The sequence below is a fragment of the Aedes aegypti genome, chromosome 3, assembly GCF_002204515.2.
Source record: "Aedes aegypti strain LVP_AGWG chromosome 3, AaegL5.0 Primary Assembly, whole genome shotgun sequence".
Taxonomy (NCBI): Eukaryota; Metazoa; Arthropoda; class Insecta; order Diptera; family Culicidae; genus Aedes; species Aedes aegypti.
Genome location: NC_035109.1, coordinates 156,882,192 through 156,906,810, shown reverse-complemented (window position 1 = coordinate 156,906,810; position 24,619 = coordinate 156,882,192). Strand labels below are relative to the sequence as shown.

Genomic DNA, 24,619 nt, shown 5'->3' with positions numbered 1-24,619 from the left:
ACCTATCGAGATGAGTCGGGAAGGTTTGTTGTTACTCTTCCCAAGCATCAGTCCGTTTTGGCCCAACTAGGTAGCTCAAAAGAGATTGCTACTAAAAGATTTCTTGCTCTGGAACGTCGTCTCGATGGGAATCCCAAGCTAAAAGAAGAGTACACAGCTTTTATCGATGAATATCACCAGCTGGGTCACATTGTTGGTCCAGCGTATTACCTACCTCACCACGGAGTAGAGAAAGTGGACAGCACAACCACTAAACTTCGGGTCGTTTTCGACGCTTCCTGTCGAACCGACAGTGGAATTTCTTTGAATCAGGCGCTGATGGTGGGTCCTGTAGTTCAGGACGATCTCTTCGCTATTCATCTTCGTTTTCGCATGCATAAGATCGCCATTATTGCAGACATCGAAAAGATGTATCGCCAAATACGCATTCATCCGTCGGATTATCAACTTCAGCGCATCCTTTGACGTAGTTCATCTTCTGAACCGCTACGCACTTTCGAGCTGGTAACAGTGACTTACGGCACTGCATGCCCTTTCTGGCCACTAGGTGTCTCAAAGAACTGTCCTCGCAAGGTGCTAACGATTATCCACTGGCATCGTTAATTCTGGGCAAAGATTTTTATGTGGATGATATGTTGACCGGCGTCGACAACGATGAAGAAGGAGCTGAACTTTGTAGTGAATTGTTGGAGCTACTACAGTCAGCTGGTTTCAGTCTTCGAAAGTGGGCATCTAACTCGTCCACGTTTCTCTCGAAAATTCCAATCGAACTACGGGACGAACGGTCGTCCTTTGTTTTGGACTCGCTTGCTTCTCCGATAAAAACGCTCGGCATTCAGTGGAATCCATCCACCGACATGTACAGCTACGCAGTTCCAGAGTGGTCCAAGGAAGCTGTTATCACTCGTCGCATCGTGGCATCAGATACTGCCAAACTCTTTCTGCCGCTCGGATTGCTGGGTCCGATCGTAGTACTGGCCAAGATATTCATACAATTTCTCTGGCAGACTACTTTTTCTTGGGATGAGCCGCTGACTCAGGAGCAACAGCAGTACTGGTCTGAGTTCCGGAACAGCTTAGAAGACATCACATCAATTTCCATTCCGCGATGGGTAGCATACGCCCATAATCCTGTCCTGACAGAGTTGCACGGATTCTGCGACGCTTCAGAGAAGGCATACGGCGCATGCCTCTACCTGCGAACTGTATCGAGTGACGGAACCATCTCAGTTAGACTAATGGCTGCCAAATCAAAAGTAGCACCGACTGGGAAGTCTAAAAAGCAGACTACGCTGACTTTACCGAGGTTGGAACTATCGTCAGCTCTTCTTCTGGCTCATCTGTATCACAAGGTTTCCGAAAGCATCGAGTTGAAAACGAAACCTTTCTTCTGGACTGATTCAATGATAGCTCTTTGTCAGATCCGATCGCCACCTGCTCGCTGGAAAACGTTCGTGGCGAATCGCGTGTCTGAGATTCAACGCCTTACAGTCCATGGAACTTGGGCTCATGTACCTGGCTCAGAAAACCCTGCGGATATCATTTCGCGTGGTATGAGCCCCGCACAGCTGAAAGACACATCAGTTTGGTGGAATGGATGTGAATGGCTCAGTCAACCGTCTCGCTTCTGGCTTTCCATCAATCATCCGGTCCCAGAGGATCTTCCTACTGCCGCTTTCGAAGAACGTTCTGTTTCATTGCCAGTGCGAGCGGTGCAGCCCAACGAAATCTTCGATTCTCGCTCATCGTTCTCCAGCCTGGTTCGGGTAGTTGCTTTTCTACACCGATTCGTACATAATGCTTCGCCTCACAATCGAACTGATCGAAAGATTGGACCTCTCAGCACATTGGAGCTGAACAACACCACTAGAACACTAGTAAAAATCGCCCAACAAGAAGCCTTTGGAAAGGACATCTTCGAAATCACTTCGAAGGGACCAGTAAGTTCGCACTCAGATTTGAAAAATCTCGCTCCAATCATGGTTGACGGAATCCTCCGTGTTGGTGGTCGTTTACGGAACGCAGTTATCTCCGAGGATAGGAAACATCCTATGATCCTTCCAGCACGCCACAAGCTAACAGAACTCGTTCTGGTTCACTACCACCTGAAAAATCTTTATGCTGGCCCACAGCTTTTGGTAGCCTGTGTTCGGGAGAAATTCTGGCCCTTGCGAATTCGTAATCTGGCTAGGAAGGTGGTGCACTCCTGTGTAAACTGCTTCCGCTGTAAACCCACAAATCTCGAGCAACTAATGGGGGACTTACCCCCGGAGAGAGTTACACCGATTCTGCCGTTTTTGAACACTGGCGTAGATTTGTGTGGACCGTTTCAGTTTCGTAAGCTACCTAGGGCCCCTCCAGTGAAGTGCTACGTGGCTGTTTTTGTTTGTTTTGTCACTAAGGCAGCCCACGTAGAACTCGTTTACGACCTTAGTACCGCCGCTTTTCTCGCGGCATTGCATCGATTCGTCGCTCGCAGAGGTAAGCCCAGGCTTATCGAGTGCGACAACGCCACAAATTTCAAGGGAGCAGCAAGAGAGTTAGCACAACTGCGAAAACAATTCTACGACCAGCAACATCAGGCAAAAATAATTGCCAGCTGCGCAGACGACGGTACCGAATTCAGGTTCATCCCACCCCGCAGCCCCAACTTCGGGGGCTTGTGGGAGGCGGCGGTGAAATCATTCAAGAAGCATCTGCGGGCTACCATAGGAAATTCGGTGCTGTCTCAGGACGAGTTTGTAACATTACTGTCTCGAATCGAAGCTTGCCTTAATTCTAGGCCTTTGACTCCGCTCTCTGCCGATCCCAATGATCTGGAGGTGTTGACTCCGGGACATTTCCTTGTCCATCGTCCGCTTACATCATTTCCGGAACCCAATCTGTCCGAGGTTCCAAGAAACCGTCTCGACCGCTGGCAGGCAAACACCGAATTACTCCGGCGCATTTGGAAGCGTTGGACTATCGATTACTTATCGGGCCTTCATCCACGAACAAAATGGACTCAGCAGCGCAACAATATAGAGTTCGGCGCCCTGGTGTTGATCAAGGAAGATAACCTTCCACCCTTGAAATGGAGGTACGGCCGTGTCATTCGCGTTTTCCGTGGCTCGGACAGCAACATCCGCGTAGTCGTCGTGCGGACCGCCGACGGGGAGTTTACCCGATCGATTTCAAAGATATGCGTTCTACCGTTACGCAGGCCCGTAGAAGATGACGTCGACACAACCAATCCAAGCTCAGAGGACTGAGCTCTTCCATCGCATTGCTACGGCATTGCGCAACGTGGAGGCTTTAGGGCCTCCGACCGTGTAAGTTAGTTTTTTATTGAATTTTCAAAAAGCCTAAAGAATTTTTTGTCCTCCGGCATGTCTTGGCTCCGTGATGGCTACTTCAACCCCGAGTACGCCCAACCCTGATGATCACCAACCCCTGGAAGGAAAGCCGCCTGTATCGTACTGGCAGCATGGCCAGTGTTGGAACCCTGCGGCGAAGTGGCAGACTACAGCGGACTTCGAAACAGGACAATCTCCAGTATCGTTCACCATGGTTCATCGGTTGAAAGTCGACCCTTTCAACGGGGGCCGGCATATGTTAACGCATTATCGAATTGTAAAATTTATCAAATTATGCGCAATTATTATTCCCACCCTGTAATCCACATGTACGTAAGCTAGATATAAGATGATTTTGCTTCTCTATCACTAGCCTTCGGCTAGTGAGTGCAACACGCGACCGATCACATTGTCTTCAGTGTTCGTATACCATGTTAGGTTAGATGATCTCTGCGCAGATCCAACAAATCAGTTGAAATATAGCTCTTCGATAGAACGCACGTTGTCGTCGCTTTACCACAGGAGAGTAAAAACCCCTACCCGCTTCTATCGTTCCGAGCACCACGTGTTGTTCTGATTGTCCAAAAGAACTCCGTGTTCGAGCGCTACCGGTTTTTCGGATCTTTGGCGAACCCCGTACTCCAACAGACAACGTGAGCATACGGTAAGTCGATACCTTTAGCGTCGAACCATTCAAAGGTAAATTTTTTGATGATAAATATCAGGTAAAACGAAAGGTATAGGTTTTTTAATGTTAATTTACAAGAATTTATGTCGACACTAACAATGATGAACTGTTCATTTTTTGAACAATTCATTCAAGTAATATTCCCACCATCGTCATGATTAAAATACGTTTCATTAAATATTGTACATTTTAAATAATAGCACGTCCATCCTTCACTGGGCAGCTGTAATCTACTTTAATTAGCATTCTTATTTCACAAGAGTAAAACATTACTCCAGCGATGCGAATATCCGAACTTGATTGCACTCAGAAGGCGTCCAAACTGAAACGAGAAAAAAAGAACTTCGGACGCAAAACAAACGATTTTTCTGCTTGAGCTTCAACGAAGGACTGCCTAGCAGAACGCGTGCAGAATAAACCGAATTATTTCAGCTACAGACACTTTCTTCAAAAACTGCACCAGCCGAATCTAATAATTTGCGGAGACGATATAAATACAGGTCGGACTCGATTATCCGGAGTATCAATTTTTTTTTCACTCCGGATAATCGAATCCTCCGGATAATCGAATCACTAAGAAAAAAAATAAAATCTTTGACAAAAGAACTTAAATATTATCTTTTTTCGTTATTCTATTTATATGATGCGGTGGCGTAGCCAGAAATTTTTTCTAAGAGCAGTAGGGGTCTTTACAAGAAACAAACAAATTTGACCGGCATACACAAAAAACCACTTTTTCAACCCCCCTTTTCTTAAATACGTTCTAAACTGCAAAACCATTCATATAGTATATTGAAATACCAAATTATCTCAGATATATGCATAAAAATTGAAAAACAAGAACATCAAAAAACAAATTCTGGATAATCGAGTCTAAAATTCCGGATAATCGAATCCCGGATAATCGAGTCCCCGGATAATCGAGTCTCCGGATAATCGAGTCCGACCTGTATTGCGGGGAAATTTAAAAATTTGGATTCCTTCGCGGAAATAGCGCGCAGCGAGCGATCTCCGCATAGAACAAATGAACCTCAGTAAGCAGTGCAGTTTTTTTTTATCAGCAAGTAAACATCATGATGGATGAACCACGGCAGATTTTCCTTGCAAACTACTGATTGTCATTTCAGTAATGATTTCAATGAAGGCCTTGAAATTCTCTACTATTATAAGGATACTGACTCCTACCTTACAACGTTAATCAAAGTGTGAATGTGTCGGAAATATGTATTGGATAGTGCCCCTCAAGGAAAGAGTATGCAAGACAAGCAGCAAACATAAATATTCTATTTTGTTTAAATTGGTTGTTGAGTCACTTGTCAATCCAGCCATTGATTAAATGATCCGGTTTATTAAAATCATCAATTTGGATTGGATTGTTTTCCTAATATCTTATCAGGAGTATTTGTGGCATTAATATCGATGCATGTGACAGGAACTGCTCAAAGTCCAAAATGGCAGCAAATAAATAATGCAAAATCAGGGGTCACTACGATGATTTTGGTGGAAAATGTTCAGACCTGGGAGGGAGAAACCGATACGAAATTTCTGTACGTCATAGTGAGCCGAGATTCTGCTGTCACGAACTGTCACTGTAAGCCCAGATCTTAAACAACGGACAAACATGGAAAAAGCGCGTAATTGATCAAAACATATTTTTGCATTTCCTCAAATGTGACAAAAAATCGATTGATAAGCTATTCATGCCTATTCAAAAGTAAAGTCACGATAGCACCTTCTATTCTGATTGAATATAAAGTGTTCAAATACGCATAATTTTACTTTTTCTAATAAAAACGAAAATAAAATGCATAGAAAACTTTGGCCCTTTTTTCATGTTTGTCCGAACTTTTTCAGACAAACAAACGAAAATAAAATGCATAGAAAACTTTGGCCCTTTTTTCATGTTTGTCCAAACTTTTTCGGACAAACATGAAAAAAGGGCCAAAGTTTTCTATGCATTTTATTTTCGTTTTTATTAGAAAAAGTAAAATTATGCGTATTTGAACACTTTATATTCAATCAGAATAGAAGGTGCTATCGTGACTTTACTTTTGAATTGTTCGAAGGTACACAAAAAAAGAAAACTAGCGATTTTCATCAAGTCTGCCTTGATTGTCGTTGGCAAGCTGGAGTTTTCTTGCAGTTTGAAAAAAAAAATGTGACATATTTCGTGTGTAGTATCGGTGCCTCCCTCCCAGGTTCAGACCATTCTTTCTGGATTTTCAAGGAATCAAAATTTTTCTTGCAAAGCGTAATATGACAGATAAATTTTTAAACACCCGTTTGCGCGCGTTGGCTACTGCGATCTCACTTAGGCTGTGGACTGTTTCACCAGTTCGTTTAACTTTTAGTTAAAATTTGACAGCTCGATAGTTATTTCCCCTCCGGTTAAAAATAACCCTGCTCTGGAGCATGGTTAAACTTGACAGTTCGAAAGTTAATTTTTGCTCCCGTGAATTTGAGAATAACTAACCATCTGTCAACTTTGTTCTGAAATAACTACTCGACTGTCAAAGCTCAAATGGGTCGACTGCGATGTTCAATTTAACCATGTGAGGGGAAAATAACTATTGAAATGTCAAATTTTAACTAATAGTTAAACGAATTGGTGAAACGGTTCACAGCCTTAAAAGCTGAATTTCTACTGCTATGAGAAATATTCACTACACGGAGACGGAATTCGACTCAATTTTGGGTTGTTTCAACGCAATTCCGTAGTTGAGCCCAATAACTCAATTTTGGTTAAATTTCCAAGGTCCCCACTAGGTGATTTGGCTTTAATTCCATTAGAAAAATATACTCAATTTTGGGTTGATTTAACGCAAAATTGTGTTCTTTCGACCCAAACATAAGAAAAGTTGCATTTACCCAAATTTGGCTTATTGGGCCAAAGTACCGTTAAGTCACCAGTCACCGTGCGGGCTCCATTCACCGTGCACATATACAGATTCCTACAGAATATTCGTAAAAATTATACAAATTACTGGTTTGTTAGCAAAATAATACAAAACTGATGAAATGAAGTAGTTCTTGTCACAATGATTTTTGAAAAAAATAGTTTATGTAGTCAAAATCATGTGAATTCGGTTTAATAATGAGATTTCCTAACACTCTTAGTAGAAACGCCAGAAATTCACATTTTTCATTTTAACGTGAGAGTATAAAATTTTCCATAATTTCAACAAGTTTTCTCTGTGGATACTACAAGCAAGATGTATTTCATCGTATGAGCAATGAGACTTTATACAATTTTTTTTTATTGTGTTTCAGTCGAAACCCAAATGCACGGTGAATGGACCCTTTTCAATATGTATGGTTCCTATTACCGTGCATTAGTTTAAAAAACATGAAATTATTGGGTAATATTAGATTTATTGTTATGTCGTGATTTAACTACTTCATATTCAGTTTTTGAGCGAATATGGAATGGTTTGGACAATACAGTTAAACCCACTATAACGATTTAAATGAAAAAAATAATGATTTTGCCATATATTAAACCTTCCATGGCTTTTATTGTAAATAAAGATTTGAATATTTTTAAAAATGAATGCGCACGCTAATTGCGACATAATAATTCCATCAACAACGTTTCTTCAAGATACAAAATTAAATCATGACGAAAACTATACGCACGGTGAATGGTGCACTAGTGTGCACGGTAAATGGTGACATAGAACGGTACGAGGCGACCTTAACATGATATTTGTAAACATATTTTTTGAGTATTTTTTTGTAATGCATCACTAGTTTTAGATTTTTCCCTGAATTATGGTATAAATGTACGCTTCGTAGTGGTATTCTAGTACCTGCGAATCATCTGTAGTAGTAGTTGCAAAAAGTTTAGATATTTTTTCTTGAAACTTGCAAAAATAGAACATTTTTCCTAGTACTTCCAAAACTCAACTTATTAATTCCCACATAAACCAAAAGCTTTTTATTTGAAACCTTCAGAATTCCGCTGGTGATGTGCCTTTGTAATTCACGACATAGTGTAAATGTTCCAATAGTGGAGGTACTAAGCACGATCCGACTTAATTTGACCGCCCAAAATTCAAGGAGCGCAATAAATTTGCATATTATGGATGTAACGGGAAGTAACGACCATTGACTCAATGAGAAAAATGATTTCATCGCAACAATATACGGTATGTCAATACCTCCACTATTGGTAAAATTCCTTTAGTTGCATTTTATACATTAAATTTGTGTTCCTAAAGTTGCGGTATTCATTGTTTTGTTATGTGATCCTCCATTATAGGAACACTTGATCGCATCTATTGGTACAAGTGAATAAAGTTCAAGGAGTTTGGATGGTATTTCATAAATTTTAAAGCAATTAAAACTATGCTTCCAATTATTTCGTGTATAAAAAGCCAATACTTGAAGCCTATGTATATTAAGCCAATATGAATATTGAGCCAATAATGAAATCAGTATAAATGGCAATACGGCAACCATAGGAAGGCCTACAACTAATGAATCAATTACCGTATACGTTACTGTCAGACGCTAACAAGGATCTGAGGAAGACTAACGCATTGATAACCTCGTATGTGTTGCCAACGTATACTTAGGAAAATATTTGAGAAAGATTAGACTAAAGGACAAACATTATTTCGACAATGGAAATATACTATACGTTTCGTCCAATTCCTCCGAAACACAAATAGGTGACAATATGAATAAGTTTAAGGTGATTATAAAACGAAGCCAAACTTTGAATTTTCAAGTGCACAAGACGAGAGTATCTGACAACAGTTCGCGTTGAAAACCAATAAACTTGCTTGCTTGCAGATGGTGAGCAATGGGATAGATTTTTAACGCGAAGCGCTGTTTGGTTCTCAAGTCTTGTGCTCTTGAAAATTTGAGGTGTGGCTTCGTTCTATAATCACCTTAACAACTGGTTACAGTGGCAACTCAAACTGACTCCTGAAATTCCATACCAGTTAAAATTTTATTGTTTGAACAGCCAACCATAAGCTCGGAGTTATTGGTTTGTCGTTAAAAAATCCGTTTTCACGTCGTTTAAAAAAATAATTTTCATTTTATTCCAGGAGTAAATTGTTTCTCACATTTTTCGGGGTTGTCGTGTCTTTTTGAAATAATTCTCACGTACTACATACACCATATAGTCATATATTATTGGCTTCAAGCAGCATGTCGACAGTTTTACACATCAACCTAAAAGATGCCGTTTCTTCTGCAAAACTTCCACAATCACCAATCGCTTACGTGCAAGAAAGCTAAGAGTAAAACTTACCATCATGTGGCTGTAGCTAATCACGCAATGCAATTTTCTTCCCTTCAATTCAAACCACAACACACTGGATCTACCGTATCCGCGAAGTTTACAAACCAACTAAACGCGTCTGAACTGCGCACTCTCCAACTGAATCTGCTTAGCCCCGAACGAACGAAACGCGACCTCACCTGAGCCGAGGTGTGTATGACTTTGCATACAGAGTAAACAATTTTATCTCGAATTCGTTGCAGTCAAATGCGGTTTACAGTTTTGTTTTATGTATCCATTTATGAGCTGATTATATACACCAACACACGTTCCAGAAGTGGCCTTATCACTGCCCTAGCTCTATGAAGTACGAATGCACCACCTGCCGACGTCGTATTCGTAGTAGATACAAAGTCCACGAGGAGTAGTTCCGTCTGCAGATAAGCTATCACCTTCATCCAACTCGACGCTAGACTAGATGAATTCTTTCCAAGGACTCCCAGATCGATGGCGACAAGTGTACTAGTGGTGAGGTTTGCTAATGCTAATCTCACGTTTTACACGATAAGGAGGGCATTTCCACAGTTTCTTACACGCTGCAGATAAGAGACGATAATCGGCCAGGAGATTCCACCGGCGCCGTCTGGTGATTGTTTGGCTTTTTGAATCTATACGTCAACGGCCGACGAACGCCGGGAGGGGTTGATATTTTCAGTTCAGAACCGATTGCTGATATCGCGTTATCACCCCCGAGTTCCGATCGAACAAGTGTTGGCCCCCGAGAAGCCACTATCACTTTAACCGATTACTGGTCCTACCCCTACTATATTTGTGGGATGTGGGATTCTACACCAACCAGCGCAGTGTTATCATAGAATTGATGGGTCGTACAAAGGATTTTTTCATGGGAGGGTTTTTTAACAGAAATATCTCAAGACGCCATCAGTTTGATCGGTACTTTTCAATATTGCTGTTTGTATTTGAGATGCAAATCTTGACTAATCGTCCTCCAAATGCGATAACACAAAACAATCAAAGGAAACCTAGCAACGATTATAAAAATCACCGCCGTCCCAGCAAGAAAAATCTATCTTTGACATCGCATTTCTTGTAAAAATTCTTACCGCATTTGGTGTTTCCGCATTTGATATTTGCATTTCAAACGCACACAGCAATACACATGCGTTAGTGGTTTCTATGTCCGGAGCTCTTTTAATCTTCCCAATAATAAGTGCCGGCATCCAAGTTCCGAAATTGTCTAACTTTCTATGTTGAAATTTTCTGGCTAAGTCACAAATGAGATTGCTAATTTTGAATCTGTTAGAAGTTCTCCGCACTTAGATCAAAATTTATTGAGGTGTACCTATGGTACTTTAGAATATAAGCAAGCTACTTGATAGGATTAGTTTGTTTATTATATACTAGTGGTCCCAACAAACTTCGTCTTGCCATCAAGTAGGCTGTTAAAAAACGCTGTTGATCGTCTCATACAAAATGACAGTTCCGTTCACGCTTGTTTTTCCATATTTCCCGGTAAATAACCTAGCTTAGCTTAGACTGACTACACATATCAATGGTTGCTATTCCGTGATTGACCGAAGTCAGTGAAAATGCACAAAGAATCAACTAGAAGATCGGCTGGGATTAACCATAATCTTCTTCAGTGTGTATTATTCAGTGCCTCTATTTATACATGGTCAATAACGGCGCCGGCCACGTCCTTGCAGTCAGGTGGGATTGGGGGAAGGAATGTTAGTGTGTAGCCTTTGCTATTTGGAGACCGTGTTTGCCTCTGCATCTCCACAAAGGTTACTGAGAGGGATGTTTGTTAATGGGGAGGATCGTTGGGTCACAGGATTCACTTTGATAAGCGATTAGACCGTGATAAACAATTATTGGTGAGATATAAACATGCTTATATGTAAATATAATATTTTCATTTGATATGACTACATAGATAGAGAAAAATTATGCCGACACTTGACGTAACGAACCTTTGTTTGTTGAATAAAGTGAACCTTTCGCAAGTCTACACTCGTAGTGTCGAACCATTCAAAGTTTTTTTTTTTTCAATTACAAAAATAAAGGTAAAAGGAAAAAGGTGTTGTGAAAAACAAATTTAGACAATAGTAGTTTACGCAACAAGTTGCAGAATGATGATTTTTACAGCACGAGTCGTAAATTTATCCTACGAGGCTTGCCGAGTAGGATAATTATGACGAGTGCTGTAAAAATCAAGTTCTGCAACGAGTTACGTACAACATTTTTTGCAATTTCGTAGAAGACCACTTGAGGGTATCAGAAATTATATCGGAATGCATTCACTATCGTTTTACAATTTCTGAAAAATTGTTGTGTAATGATTCATTACGCAACTCAAAACAGTTGCGTAATGAGAAAGCGTAGCGTAATGAATCATTACAGCACTGGTTTCAGTTGCGTAATGACTATACCCGCACTGCATACTTCAGTGCAGGAAAGTAGGCCGTTTCGATGAGAAATTGCAAAAAAATAATTTATGAATCCGAGTTTATGTCGACACTCACAGTGACGAACCTTTCATAGTTTGTTGAAAAATCATATTTACGTCTCACCGTTTTAACGATTAAAGGTGCAGTCATACATATTTTATAGATTAGAAATAGTAGCACGAAACGAGCTCACCAATTGATCCGTCATCCTTGAGCAGCAACAATCCACTTTCAGCTTCACTCGTTTGCTCAGCTATATAAAAGCAGAGAAAATAGGCGCGCGACCCGAAAGGAAAAACAACTGACGACTGCTCGGGCTTTTTTGACGCACTGCCCAGGAGCAAGCGTCAACGTCGAAAGATCAAAAAGAACTAATCAAACGCGGCACTTTTTCCTTTTACTCGACCGATGCTCGACATGTTTGATCCTGCCATCATCGCCGGCCCCCGCAGGAGCAAGCGTTAAGGTCGAAGGATCAAACACAACTAAAAGATCAAGCTACTTTTTCACTTTCACTCGACCGACGCGCGACATGTTTGATCCAACTCCATCTTTCCCGGTAAATAACCTAAGATATAAATACACACAAACACGTCGGAACCCTTGACGAACAAAACGGAGAAAGAACCATTCAAATCCGTTGAACCGTTCGAAAGCCATTTCGTGACATACAAAACACCATTCCATTTTTATTTATATAGAAGATAGAAGATAGATAGTATTCTGAAGTTGCCTGCAAATGAATACAATAATCCAAAAAAATACACGCTGTCAAAATTTCGATTATCATCGAAGTTGACACTTATTTTTATTTTTTTTTGTGGAGCTTTGCGGTCTGATAAAATTTTCACATCCTGAAAGTTTGAAAATGTTCTGTTGGGAAAAGTGAGTATTTTTTCAACTTCGAGGATTTTTTTCCACTCTGAATTCATGATAAACCATTTTGAAGCGCTAAATCGACCCCATACTAGATCTACGGAAAATTTTCGCCAGCGGAATATTTTTTGATAGCCAAATATAATGAAATAAATTGAAATGCCTTCGCCAGTACTGCGGATGATGGAAACCAATCAGCCCCCACTTTGAGGGAGGTCAAGAATGTCATTCTCCAGCTTAAGAACAATAAAGTTGCTGGTAAGGATGGTATCGTAGCTGAATTCATAAAGATGAGCAAGGAGATTCTGGCCATTTCTGGGTAACTGAACAGCTACCAGAGAAAAGGAAGGAAGGGGTAATATGCCCCATCCACAAAAAAGGCGACAAGTTAGATTGTGAGAACTTTCCAGCGATCACTGTTCCAACTGCGGCCTACAAAGTGTTATCCCAGATAATCTACTGTAATCTGTTACTTGTAGCAAACGAACATTTGAAGTTATCAAGCCGACTTCGTTGACGGCCGATCGACAACAGTCCAGATCTTTACTGTTCGACAAATCCTACAAAAATGTCTTAAATTTCAGGGTCCAACGCATCACCTTTTCATCGATTTCAAGGCGGCATACGATATTATCGACCGCGTAGAGCTACGAAAAATCATAGACGAGAACATTATTTTCCGGAAAGCTCACAAGACTGATAAGAACAACGCTGGAAGGTGTGCAAAATTGTGTTTGGAAGGTATGCAAAAAGATTGCAGGCAAACATTCCCATTCGTTTGAATCCCGCCGGGGACTACGACAACGTGATGGACTTTCGTGTCTGTTGCTTAATATCGCACTAGAAGGTGTTATGCCGAGAGCCGGGCTTAACAGCCGGGTACGGTTTTCACGAGATCCAGTCAATTTGTTTGCTTCGCGGATGGCATGGATATTGTCGGCCGATTTTTTGAAAAGGTGGCAGACTTCAGACACCCGCCTGAAACGCAAGGCAGCAAAAGTTGGGCTGATAGTGAATGCGTCAAAAACAAAGTATATGGTAGTAGGTGAAGCCGAGCGCGATAGAGTTAGCCTAGAAAGCAGTGTTACGATAGACGGGGATAATTTCGAGGTGGTCGATGAGTTTGTCTTCCTTGGATCCTTGCTGACAATTGATAATAACGTTAAGCGTGAAATATGGAGGCGCATCATCAGTGGAAGTCTAGCCTACTATAACTTGCAAGCAGGAAGGAAGACTTGCAAGCACTTGGAGTCTTCGAACGTCGGGTGCTTAGGACCATCTTAGGCGGTTTGCAGGAAAACGGTATGTGGCGGCGGAGGATGAATCACGCGCTAGCCCAACTCTACGGCGAACCCAGTATCCAGAAGGTGGCTAAAGCTGGAAGGATACGATGGGCAGGGCATGTCGGAAGAATGCCCGTTTATTTCGGATCTGGTTGGTGCTAGAAGGCGTGCGGCACAACGAACTTGGTGGACGGATCAAGTGCACAACTTTTCGACGAGCGCGGGGCAGAACCGAGGATGGAAAAATGCGGCGAAGAACTTAAGTTGCAGTAGGGTTGAGTTCCGCAAAATTCCAGTTGTGACAGCACTTCTGGACAATCTGCTCACAGTTTGAAAGCTTCACGATAAACGTAGCTTGATGTATTTTCCTCCTATGCTCCAAAATATCCAAATCCAGCATTCATTCTGATTCAGTGGAAGATTTCCTGGATCATTCCATAGTATACTACGCGAGGCAAGCCTTATAAATCTCTTTTGGACCCGTTCCTTTTCAAACAATCGATACAATTGCAATGAGCAAAACAGTGCTTTTAAGCAAAATCCGCATTGTTAAGACCGCAATTTTGAAAATAAATCCTAATTGGCGAATTGTTTTCTAAATTATGGAAGAACAGTGAAAGCGGAACGCAAATGCGCAGATCGGGAAAGAAGACCTCTTCGCACCAGTCCACTATGGGCCAGGGACGCAATCTGGCGGGACATAATTAATAACTCAGTAATGAAGCGTTTCCGGTATTTGGTGTCTTCGGCAAAGTTTTTTTTGTAACAACGAGGACCATCTACTGACATAAACGGATAGTTCGTAAATCGTCCGCATAGGTGGCGCCACAATCTAACTTTTTACTGTGACGTTCTAGAGACTTGGCATGTTCGGCAAAGTTGTTCATTTTGATAAAATAAACAACTCTCTCAAAGACGCCCAAATTCCACAGCCTACTGTTTTCGAGTTATTAGCAAAATTAGAGAAAATTAGTGAAAAATCGATTTTTTTCACCGATTTTGACATTTTTTCTAAGAATCATGTCATGTAATATTTTTTGGTGAAAAATATATAACAAACGCAAGCTCTGGTGGAAAAAAATTAATAATACGACGCACAAAAATTAAGAAACTATGAAAAAACTTGAAAAATAGAGCATTTTTTTAAAATTAATATCTCCAAAAGCGCAAAAAATCGCAAGCTCAAATTTTCAGGCAACATAGAGCAGTACTTGATGAAACGGATGTCAAAATTCCAGAGAGGTATATTTTGGTGAAAGACAGCACAAAGATGATGTGGTAATTCTTTAAAAAATCTTATTCCTCTATAGTATATTGATTGTTGTTTACTTGTCATAGTAAACGGCACAGCACGTAGATCGTAATTTCGTCTAGTTTTATTCGTATGAATATTTCGTCCTCGTTCAATAATATTTGTCAAGTGTTCTGGCATTTGATTATTAGTTAATTTGAAAACAATAGTCAATACATTGAAAATAATACGTTCTTTTACTGAAAGCCACTGCACAGTGGTTCGATCTAGAACAAATGTCGGCCAAAACCTCAAACTCTTTTTAAAATAGCTGAAATTATATATTTAACATATTTTATGCCATATTGAACTATTATGGACTTTTATTTTCATTTTTTTTTCTTGTTTTTGGACTGATAATTAAAATAGTCAGGTTTGGACAATACGTTTTCGCCCTTTACAACCTTCCATACAAAATGGTCGACTTTAGGAGGCTAGTTCGCAGTTATTTACTGACGGATTGTGATGAAATTTTCACAGCATGCCAAGCATTACTTGAATTTCAACATATATTTTTGAGAAAGTTTTCCATACTCAACTCCAATAGTAAAAACAACTAGACTAAAGCGCAATTTTTGACATCAAATTATAAACTATTCATCCAAAGATATGGAAGCTCTACACAAAAACCATCATAAGTAAATATGTTCATCTTGTCTTAATGTCCACCTTATCCATTTAATACGCTAATTTTATAAATTTGTAAAGAAAAACACTACGATGAACTCGTGATTGGAAAAATCACTCAAAAATATATGTTTAAATTCATGTAATGTCTGAAAAAAATGTGAATATTTCATGCACATTTGTCCATAAATATCTCAGATCTAACCCTGTATAACACCAAAATGTTGTATACATAGGGGCCCAGAGAGTCCTATCGGTAAACGCACAGCTATTCAACTAGACTAACCTGAGAATCGTGGGTTCGAATCCCACAAGTCAAGTGTCTTTTAGTAAAGTAAATTTTCTCGACTTGCCAGAGCATAAAGTAGCATCGTATCTGCCACATGATATACCCATGCAAAAATGGTCAATTGGCAAAGAAAATCCTCAGTTAATAACTGCGGAAGTGCTCATAAGAACACCTGCCTGCTTAGAAACAGGCTTTGTCCCAGTTGGAACGTAACGTCAGGAAGAAGAAGAAGATTGGAGCGAGTTTTTCGTCCCTTCTTTGGATGCAACTCATGGCTACTGCGATTACAATTCACGTACTAGCGTATCAAAGGATTAGTATTATTTGATTAGAATTGCATTCCGTACACCTTCAAACGCGTTGAAAGTTGTATATCGCAAGTTTTCGCAAAATAATCTTTACCTCACTTGAAAGCTCTTGTTTTTAGCTTTCGAATGAACTGACACTTATATTGAGCTATTCGGTAATCCAATCCGCATGGTTATTAAATTAATTAACTCATTACGCGTGGTAAAGATGGACAAATTATGGGTGAAATTATGAAAAAAATCCACGTGCTCGGCTGGGATTTGAACCCAGGACTCTTGTATGCTAGACGAGCGCTTTACCAACTAAGCTACCGAGCCACTTGGTGACCCCAATAACTGAGTTGGTTACAAGTTTAGAATTCAAATCCCTACAGACCACGTGGACCCCTTTCATAACCAATATCCATCCATCTCATGTTCCTACACACGCGGAGCGAGCGAGTGCGATTTGTTTAGTGTTGAAACTGTTTGCCTATCGTACCTACATCGCTTCCACAACAACTGTATTGTGGAAGAGTAAAGATGTGGGAAGGCTATCAACGTGTCGTTCTCACTCAAGTGACGACATGACTACTACAGAGAGGCAGTACACTCTAATATAAACTGACACTTATATTGAGCTATTCGGTAATCCAATCCGCATGGTTATTAAATTAATTAACTCATTACGCGTGGTAAAGATGGACAAATTATGGGTGAAATTATGAAAAAAATCCACGTGCTCGGCTGGGATTTGAACCCAGGACTCTTGTATGCTAGACGAGCGCTTTACCAACTAAGCTACCGAGCCACTTGGTGACCCCAATAACTGAGTTGGTTACAAGTTTAGAATTCAAATCCCTACAGACCACGTGGACCCCTTTCATAACCAATATCCATCCATCTCATGTTCCTACACACGCGGAGCGAGCGAGTGCGATTTGTTTAGTGTTCATAATTTCACCATAATTTGTCCATCTTATACACGCGTAATGAGTTAATTTAATTTAATAACCATGCGGATTGGATTACCGAATAGCTCAATATAAGTGTCAGTTTATATTAGAGTGTACTGCCTCTCTGTAGTAGTCATGTCGTCACTTGAGTGAGAACGACACGTTGATAGCCTTCCCACATCTTTACTCTTCCACAATACAGTTGTTGTGGAAGCGATGTAGGGATAGGCAAAGTTCAGATGGATATTGGTTATGAAAGGGGTCCACGTGGTCTGTAGGGATTTGAATTCTAAACTTGTAACCAACTCAGTTATTGGGGTCACCAAGTGGCTCGGTAGCTTAGTTGGTAAAGCTATTCCCCATAATTTGTCCATCTTTACCACGCGTAATGAGTTAATTAATTTAATAACCATGCGGATTGGATTACCGAATAGCTCAATATAAGTGTCAGTTTATATTAGAGTGTACTGCCTCTCTGTAGTAGTCATGTCGTCACTTGAGTGAGAACGACACGTTGATAGCCTTCCCACATCTTTACTCTTCCACAATACAGTTGTTGTGGAAGCGATGTAGGTACGATAGGCAAACAGTTTCAACACTAAACAAATCGCACTCGCTCGCTCCGCGTGTGTAGGAACATGAGATGGATGGATATTGGTTATGAAAGGGGTCCACGTGGTCTGTAGGGATTTGAATTCTAAACTTGTAACCAACTCAGTTATTGGGGTCACCAAGTGGCTCGGTAGCTTAGTTGGTAAAGCGCTCGTCTAGCATACAAGAGTCCTGGGTTGGGTTCAAATCCCAGCCGAGCACGTGGATTTTTTTCATAATTTCACCCATAATTTGTCCATCTTTACCACGCGTAATGAGTTAATTAATTAATTAATTTCGAATGAACTTATTCTCATTGCGGGCATTCGAGGGCTACTAATGTCTTAGGGTACTTTTATAAAAATAATATGTTTTTTTGAACAATTTTAACTTTAATTCACTTTCTATGAATATAATGAAAATTTTTATTCAACTTAGATGTACTTAATGTATATACAAACAACTTCTCTGAAGATACCATTGCGGTTTAAGCTCTCTTTAAATTCATAAATAGCTTGTGAAAAAAGGGATCGCAAATATTATTTTCTTGAAAAATCATGTTCACAGTCCACTCAAAGAGCTGTATAAAATTCAAAGTCCAATGAATCTGCTTCAAACTTTGGATTTGAATCACAGAAGTGTTGAGGAAGTCGGGAAAAATATTACTATTCGGATAAAACAGCTTTGATTTTTGAGGTTTTGGCCGCCCTCGGACCATTGTGCACTGCAAAGCTTCCAACATTCCTAATATGGGCGTGTATTTGCTGCAATTCAATATATACCGCATGAATTTGTTTTGTAACCTGTGCAACCTATTCAAATGCGTATCACTTAATTGTTAATCATCAATATAAACCCCTAGGTATTTGAAAACATTCACTCTCTCAACTTCAAAACCCTCAATGTCCATTTTTAGCTCAGAATAATTTAATTGTTTTTTGTTACTTATAATCATGCATTTAGTTTTTTCCACATTCACTTTAAGCTTTTTAATTTTCAACCACTTGCTCAACAATTCTACGTTATACCTATTTTTTTTCTAATTGTCGTTTTCTCGTTCTTCTCTGCAATGAATACAACGGTATCGTCTGCGAATAAATTTATGTCACAATGCTTTATAGCTTTCTTCATATCGTTGATGTATAAAATAAATAAAATCGGTCCTAAAACGCTTCCCTGAGGAACACCAAACGGCACTGATTTTGGAACTGAAGTAGAGTTTCTATACTGACAAATTTGTGTGCGACTGGATAAGTATGATTCGAACCATTTGAGAACCTGTGCTCCTATGCCATATTTTTTCAAAACTTTTAACATTTCAGGACGTGATATAGTTTCAAATGCCCGTTTAAGCTAAGTATGCTGTTTCGCTCAAGAAAAGTAAAGAAATTCCTTGATTGAAAGGGTCAAGAAATTTCCTACAGAGAGCCCCCTTTGAAGTGACATTTCTTCTCAACTGCGTACTGCGATCAGAAAAATGTGATTTTGTTGAAATTTTCCACGCATCGAGATAGGCGATTCCTTTTCTTGTCAGTAGCAAACCGGCCTTTAAGGTCCAAAAATAAAACAACAATCGTTTTCCTTTCCTCTATCATTCGTTCCCATTTATACAAAAGTAAGTTCAAAGCAGATTCACACGAATGGTTCTGTCTAAATCCAGATTGTTTAATATCTTTTGCTCATTTAAATACACGCAGCAAACTGGACTATCGAATTTCATACATTTTGCCTTATGAAAGGTGGAACGATTATTGCAATACGATCGCTTTATGTATCGTTTTAGCATCACTCCACATCAAGGCGTCGATAGGCGTGTGGTGTACGCTCGGATCTATCGATCGCAAGGTTCTTGGTTCGATTCCAGGTTGCCGCGAAAATGTTTTTTGTTTTCAAATTCTGGTTTCATAAGACATATTTATGAATTTCAATCCGATTTCTTGTGGCGAATTTTCATAAGGGATTCCTATGTTTATCGATAGTCCATTTGCCTGAGTGTACTCAAGTAATTGATCTTAAACTATAATTTCTAACACTTTCTCGAAAATTGGTAGCATATTTATAGGTCTATGTTCTTCAGCTTTCGTTGTTCCAGACGCTTTTGAAATTAGTACCACCGTTGATTGTTTCCAACTCCTATAGAAATTTCCCTGTTCTAGAGACTCAATAATGGACCTATGCACGGGTTCACTATTTGACGTTTTAGCGGTGCCGTGTTATTTATGTCACCATGGAAACTAGTGAATTCGGCATCGCTCAAACGTCAAACTAGTGAACTCGTGCATCGGTTCATTATTTCAAGCAAATATTCTCCGGTGACTTCTAATGAATCTTTCAGCACTTGTAAATTTGATTATCGATGCCAGATGAACTACCAGTTTTGTGAACACATCATATGAAATACGATGGAACACATTCCAGGTTTCCGCAAAATGATCGCTCTCGTCTTCAAAGCAGTTTGGAACATCTTAAATACTGCTGTTAATTTGCTTAATGCTATCAATAAAATAACTATTAAACCATTCACATATTTCATGATCGTTCTCTACAACCTTTCTATAGAATGTTAACCTAATTGTTTTTTTTACTCTTCCATAACGACTTTAGGGTTTTTCATAATTGCTTGCTATTTCCTCTATTTTGTTCAATTTTCCTTTGAGTGTATTCTGCTTTAGCTTTTCTAATAGAGTATGCATGCTCATTTCTCAAAACTTTGTAGTGACGCCAATCAGCTTCATCCCAACTAGTACTAGCTTTTCTATACGCATCGTCTCTTGCAAGTTGCAAACTTTTTAACTCTATTGTATACCATTTTTTTCTACTGTTGCATTTTATGCTTTTGATAACACCAAGTTTATTTATGTTCTCTTTCAACAAGGTGCTCAAAATATCTAATTTTTCATCTACTTCTCTTTCACTATTGTCAGACATGCTTCTACTCAACAGAGATATAAGTGCGGCTTTTGATTAGTTTTTTAGTTTTTAAAACATTTGAAAGTTGTATAATCTTCTACAGGTTCTAAACATTTATTAAATTGTACGCCGTGTAATATCATCCACTTTTCGATTTAGATCAAAACACTGCATTAAATTTTGAAGTTTTCTTTTATCGCTGACGTTCTTCCAGTTAATATTAAAGTCTCCAGCGATTAGGTTCATTACTTTGTCATCAATTACTCTTTCAAGTCAAATTTGCTCCAAATGCTTTAAACATTCTTGCTGATTTGCACTAGGTGAATGATACAATAAACCATAAATTCCAACGTTTAGCCCTTTAAATACTTTTAAAGCAATGAACTGATTTGATCCACATGTTGACTTGTCAACTACATGAAATTTAACTTGCTCATGGATATATGTACATAACCACCCCGCCTGTATGACTGGAAGCAGAGTGACAACATATCATATGAAAGTTTTTCATAGCATACTCACTTCTGAAGTTAAATGAGTTTCTGTTAGCATAACAATTTTGGTTTTTTGCCTGCTGACTATAATTTCTAACTCATTGAAATGCGACTTAATGCCAGCAATGTTCAGAAGTACAACATCTATCGCTCTTTTTGATTGCTATGCATTATAATTTATAAAACTCTTTGAGATGTTTGAAAAAAGTTTAATTTTTCAACAATCTAATGTAAATATGATGAAAATGCGCTCTACACCATGTAGGGTGAACCCAAACCAACTAGATTCATGTATTAAAACACTTCATACATGTTGTTTAGTGTTCATTTCGACACATTTTCCTTAAGTGGTGCATATTACCCCAGGAACCCCTAATATATCAAGAAATACTTCCAGAAATTCAAGTTGCAGGATGATGTTTATAACAGCACGAGTCGTATATTTACGATAATTACGACGAGTGTTGAAAAATTCGAGTTCTGCAACGAGGTGCGTACAAAATTGTTTGCAATTTCGTAGAAGACCATTTGAGGGTACCAGAAATAACATCGGGATGCATTCACTATTATTGCACACTTTTATGAAAATTTTGTGTTATGATCCATTACCCAACTCAAAACAGTTGGAAAATTACTAGATTCGGCTGGTGAAAACAGTGAAACGACTGGTGCAGTTTGTGAAAAAAAGTGTCTAGCGAAAATGAAACGGTTATTCTGCACGCGTTCTGTTGGGCAGTGTATCGTTAAAGCCCAAGCAGAAGGTGAAAATGCATCTTAGCCGGATCTCAAATTTTCGGGTACACGAGTCTAGAGAGCCGGACAGCGGATCGGGCTGAGGGCTTGATCGAATGCTCGCTCGCTGTTGGTAACCAATCGATAAGGTTTTCTGCTTGAGAGGCTGTCTGGATCTCTAGATTCGTGCCTTGGGGGTTTGGGTTTTGGCTTCGTTTCATCTTCACTAGAAAAATCGTGTATTTTGCGTTGTCTCGTCGCCGGAGTTTGCACGCGTTCTAAGTGCAATCGAGTTTATGTTCTTGCATCGCCGGAGTGATATTTTCGTTTTGTGAAACGAGCATGCTGATTAAATTAGCTACAGCTCCTTAATCACGGATGGATGAGGATCAATTTGGTGAGCTCGTTTCATGCCTTTTTTAAATATAAAACATGTTACGGAACATCTCTATATTATTACAACGGTAGGAATGTTACTTTAATGAATTGACCTAACAAAATATGAACAGTTCGTCACTGTAAGTGTCGACGTAGACTCTTGAACATTAACATTAAAAAGTCCATACCGTATGCCTGATTTTTATCATTTTTAAAAAATAACCGTTGAATGGTTCAACGCTAAAAGAGTCGACTTATCTTATGTTCACGTTGTCTTTAGAGTATTGATAGGTGATTTTTTGAACTGAGGTTGCATGAGTCGCATCACTTACCAAGGTGAATCCTGATCATGCAGCTATGATCCCTTCCCACTAACACAACTTCTTCTCATGACAACCATGGAGATGCAGAGGTGATCTCGGTCTCTAGTAACAATGGATGTCACACTAACATTCCTTCCCTTCCCCCCGATGATCGTAAGGACGTGGCCGGCGCCGTTATTGACTTTTTAATGTCTGGAGTTCTCGAAAGTGTACATTGAAGATGGAAAGCATCTCTCAAGCTACATCTCTTGGTTCCTTGTGCAACTTAGATTATTCTGGTCAATCACGGAGTAGCAACTACGTGACCCTTAGGAACCTTGCACAAAAAGCCACGTTTCAAAAGAGAAACTAATGCATGAGAAAATAATGAGCCTTGCCTTAGGCACCATCCACAAATTGCGCAACGCTCTAGGGGGAGGGGGGAGTAGGCGTTACGGCTCATATTGCGCATTTCTTTCACCGCTGGACTATCGCAGAAGTTCTTACAAGTGCGGAAACGCTAATAAAAGTGCACAATGCATCAAATCGGTTAGGTGTCTTCGGGGGACTTGTTCTTCGTAAATCAAAGAATAAGTGCTCCAAAGACACCAACAAGATTCAATGCAATCCCGCACTTTTATTCACACTGTCGCACTTATGAGGATACACTTCGCAGTCCAGTAGTGAAACAAATACACAGTACACAAAATTGAATTTTTCTATACAAAAAGCGTTACGGACGGGGAGGAGGGGTTTGAAAACTACCAATTTTAGAGTTACGTAATAAATAAACGTTGACTTATATAATACGACCGTGCTTTTTTTTTCTTAGCAATGGGGGGTTAATCTGCTCAACAGACGCCGTGTGGGGTTGGGGACCATTTACTACATGCAAGCAGTAAACAGGACTACACCCCTGACCCACTAAACCATTCCCATTGCCGCCAAACCCTTCGTCTCTCCGGAACCACTATTGGGCTAGTAAGAAAAGTAGTAAGGACCAGATATTGGGCTAGTAAGAGAAGGTAAAGGTCAGGAAGACATCTTGTTGGTGATGTGAGCCGTACACAGTCGCCTCTCCACATCTCGATATCGAAGGGACCATCGAGATAGGGAGAGATCGAGACAAAGAACAAATTTTGGATGAATACTTAATTGAAAAAACACTCCGAATCCAAGAAAGTAATACACAATCAGACGCCATTTTGCGCTCCTAATTTGTTTTGAATACCAATACCTTAGTCTAGTAACCTTCGATATTGGTCATGTCGACATACGGAGAAAAAATTGAGAACGAAAAATCAACAGAAACACATCGAGATATGGAGATATCGAGATAAGGAGGATATCGAGATATGGAGAGTAAAAATGTATGCAGACTGAAGGGACTCATGAAATCATCGACATAGGGAGAGATATCGAGAAGAACATCGAGATGTAGAGAGTCGACTGTATATTGATGCCCAACCGGATTTGCGACATTTCTGATAAACGCATTGCACGTCAAACAACAAATAGAAGTATCAACGGTTTTATGGATGGAATGTAAAAACTGTTTGATTTCCAAAATGAGTTCAGTACTTTACACTTGAACTTACACAAAAACATTGACCTGATCTGACTGATCACTGACTAAATCTATCAAAAGTTACGTTATTTCAAAATCTTCCAAAATTTTTCCACTACTTTTCTATTAAATAGTTTCTGCAACAGTTCCTAAAGGATGTCCCCAGATGTTTTGTAGGAATGATTTCTTGACAGTAGATTGGGTGTACGTGAACCAATTATTCAATTAGCTTGTAGCTTACCGTTTGGTATCATTAAAGTCTCGAAATGTATTTAGCTTAGGTTGAAAAGAGGCAGCGAATTGTGAGTG

The 24,619-nt window shown here is 39.7% G+C and overlaps 1 protein-coding gene across 2 annotated transcripts in view; it reads right to left on the bottom strand.

The window, feature by feature from the left end:
• The window catches only part of LOC5573053 (box A-binding factor), a 143,259-nt gene that overhangs the window by 117,905 nt on the left and 735 nt on the right, over window positions 1–24,619 (bottom strand). The window lies entirely within an intron of this gene.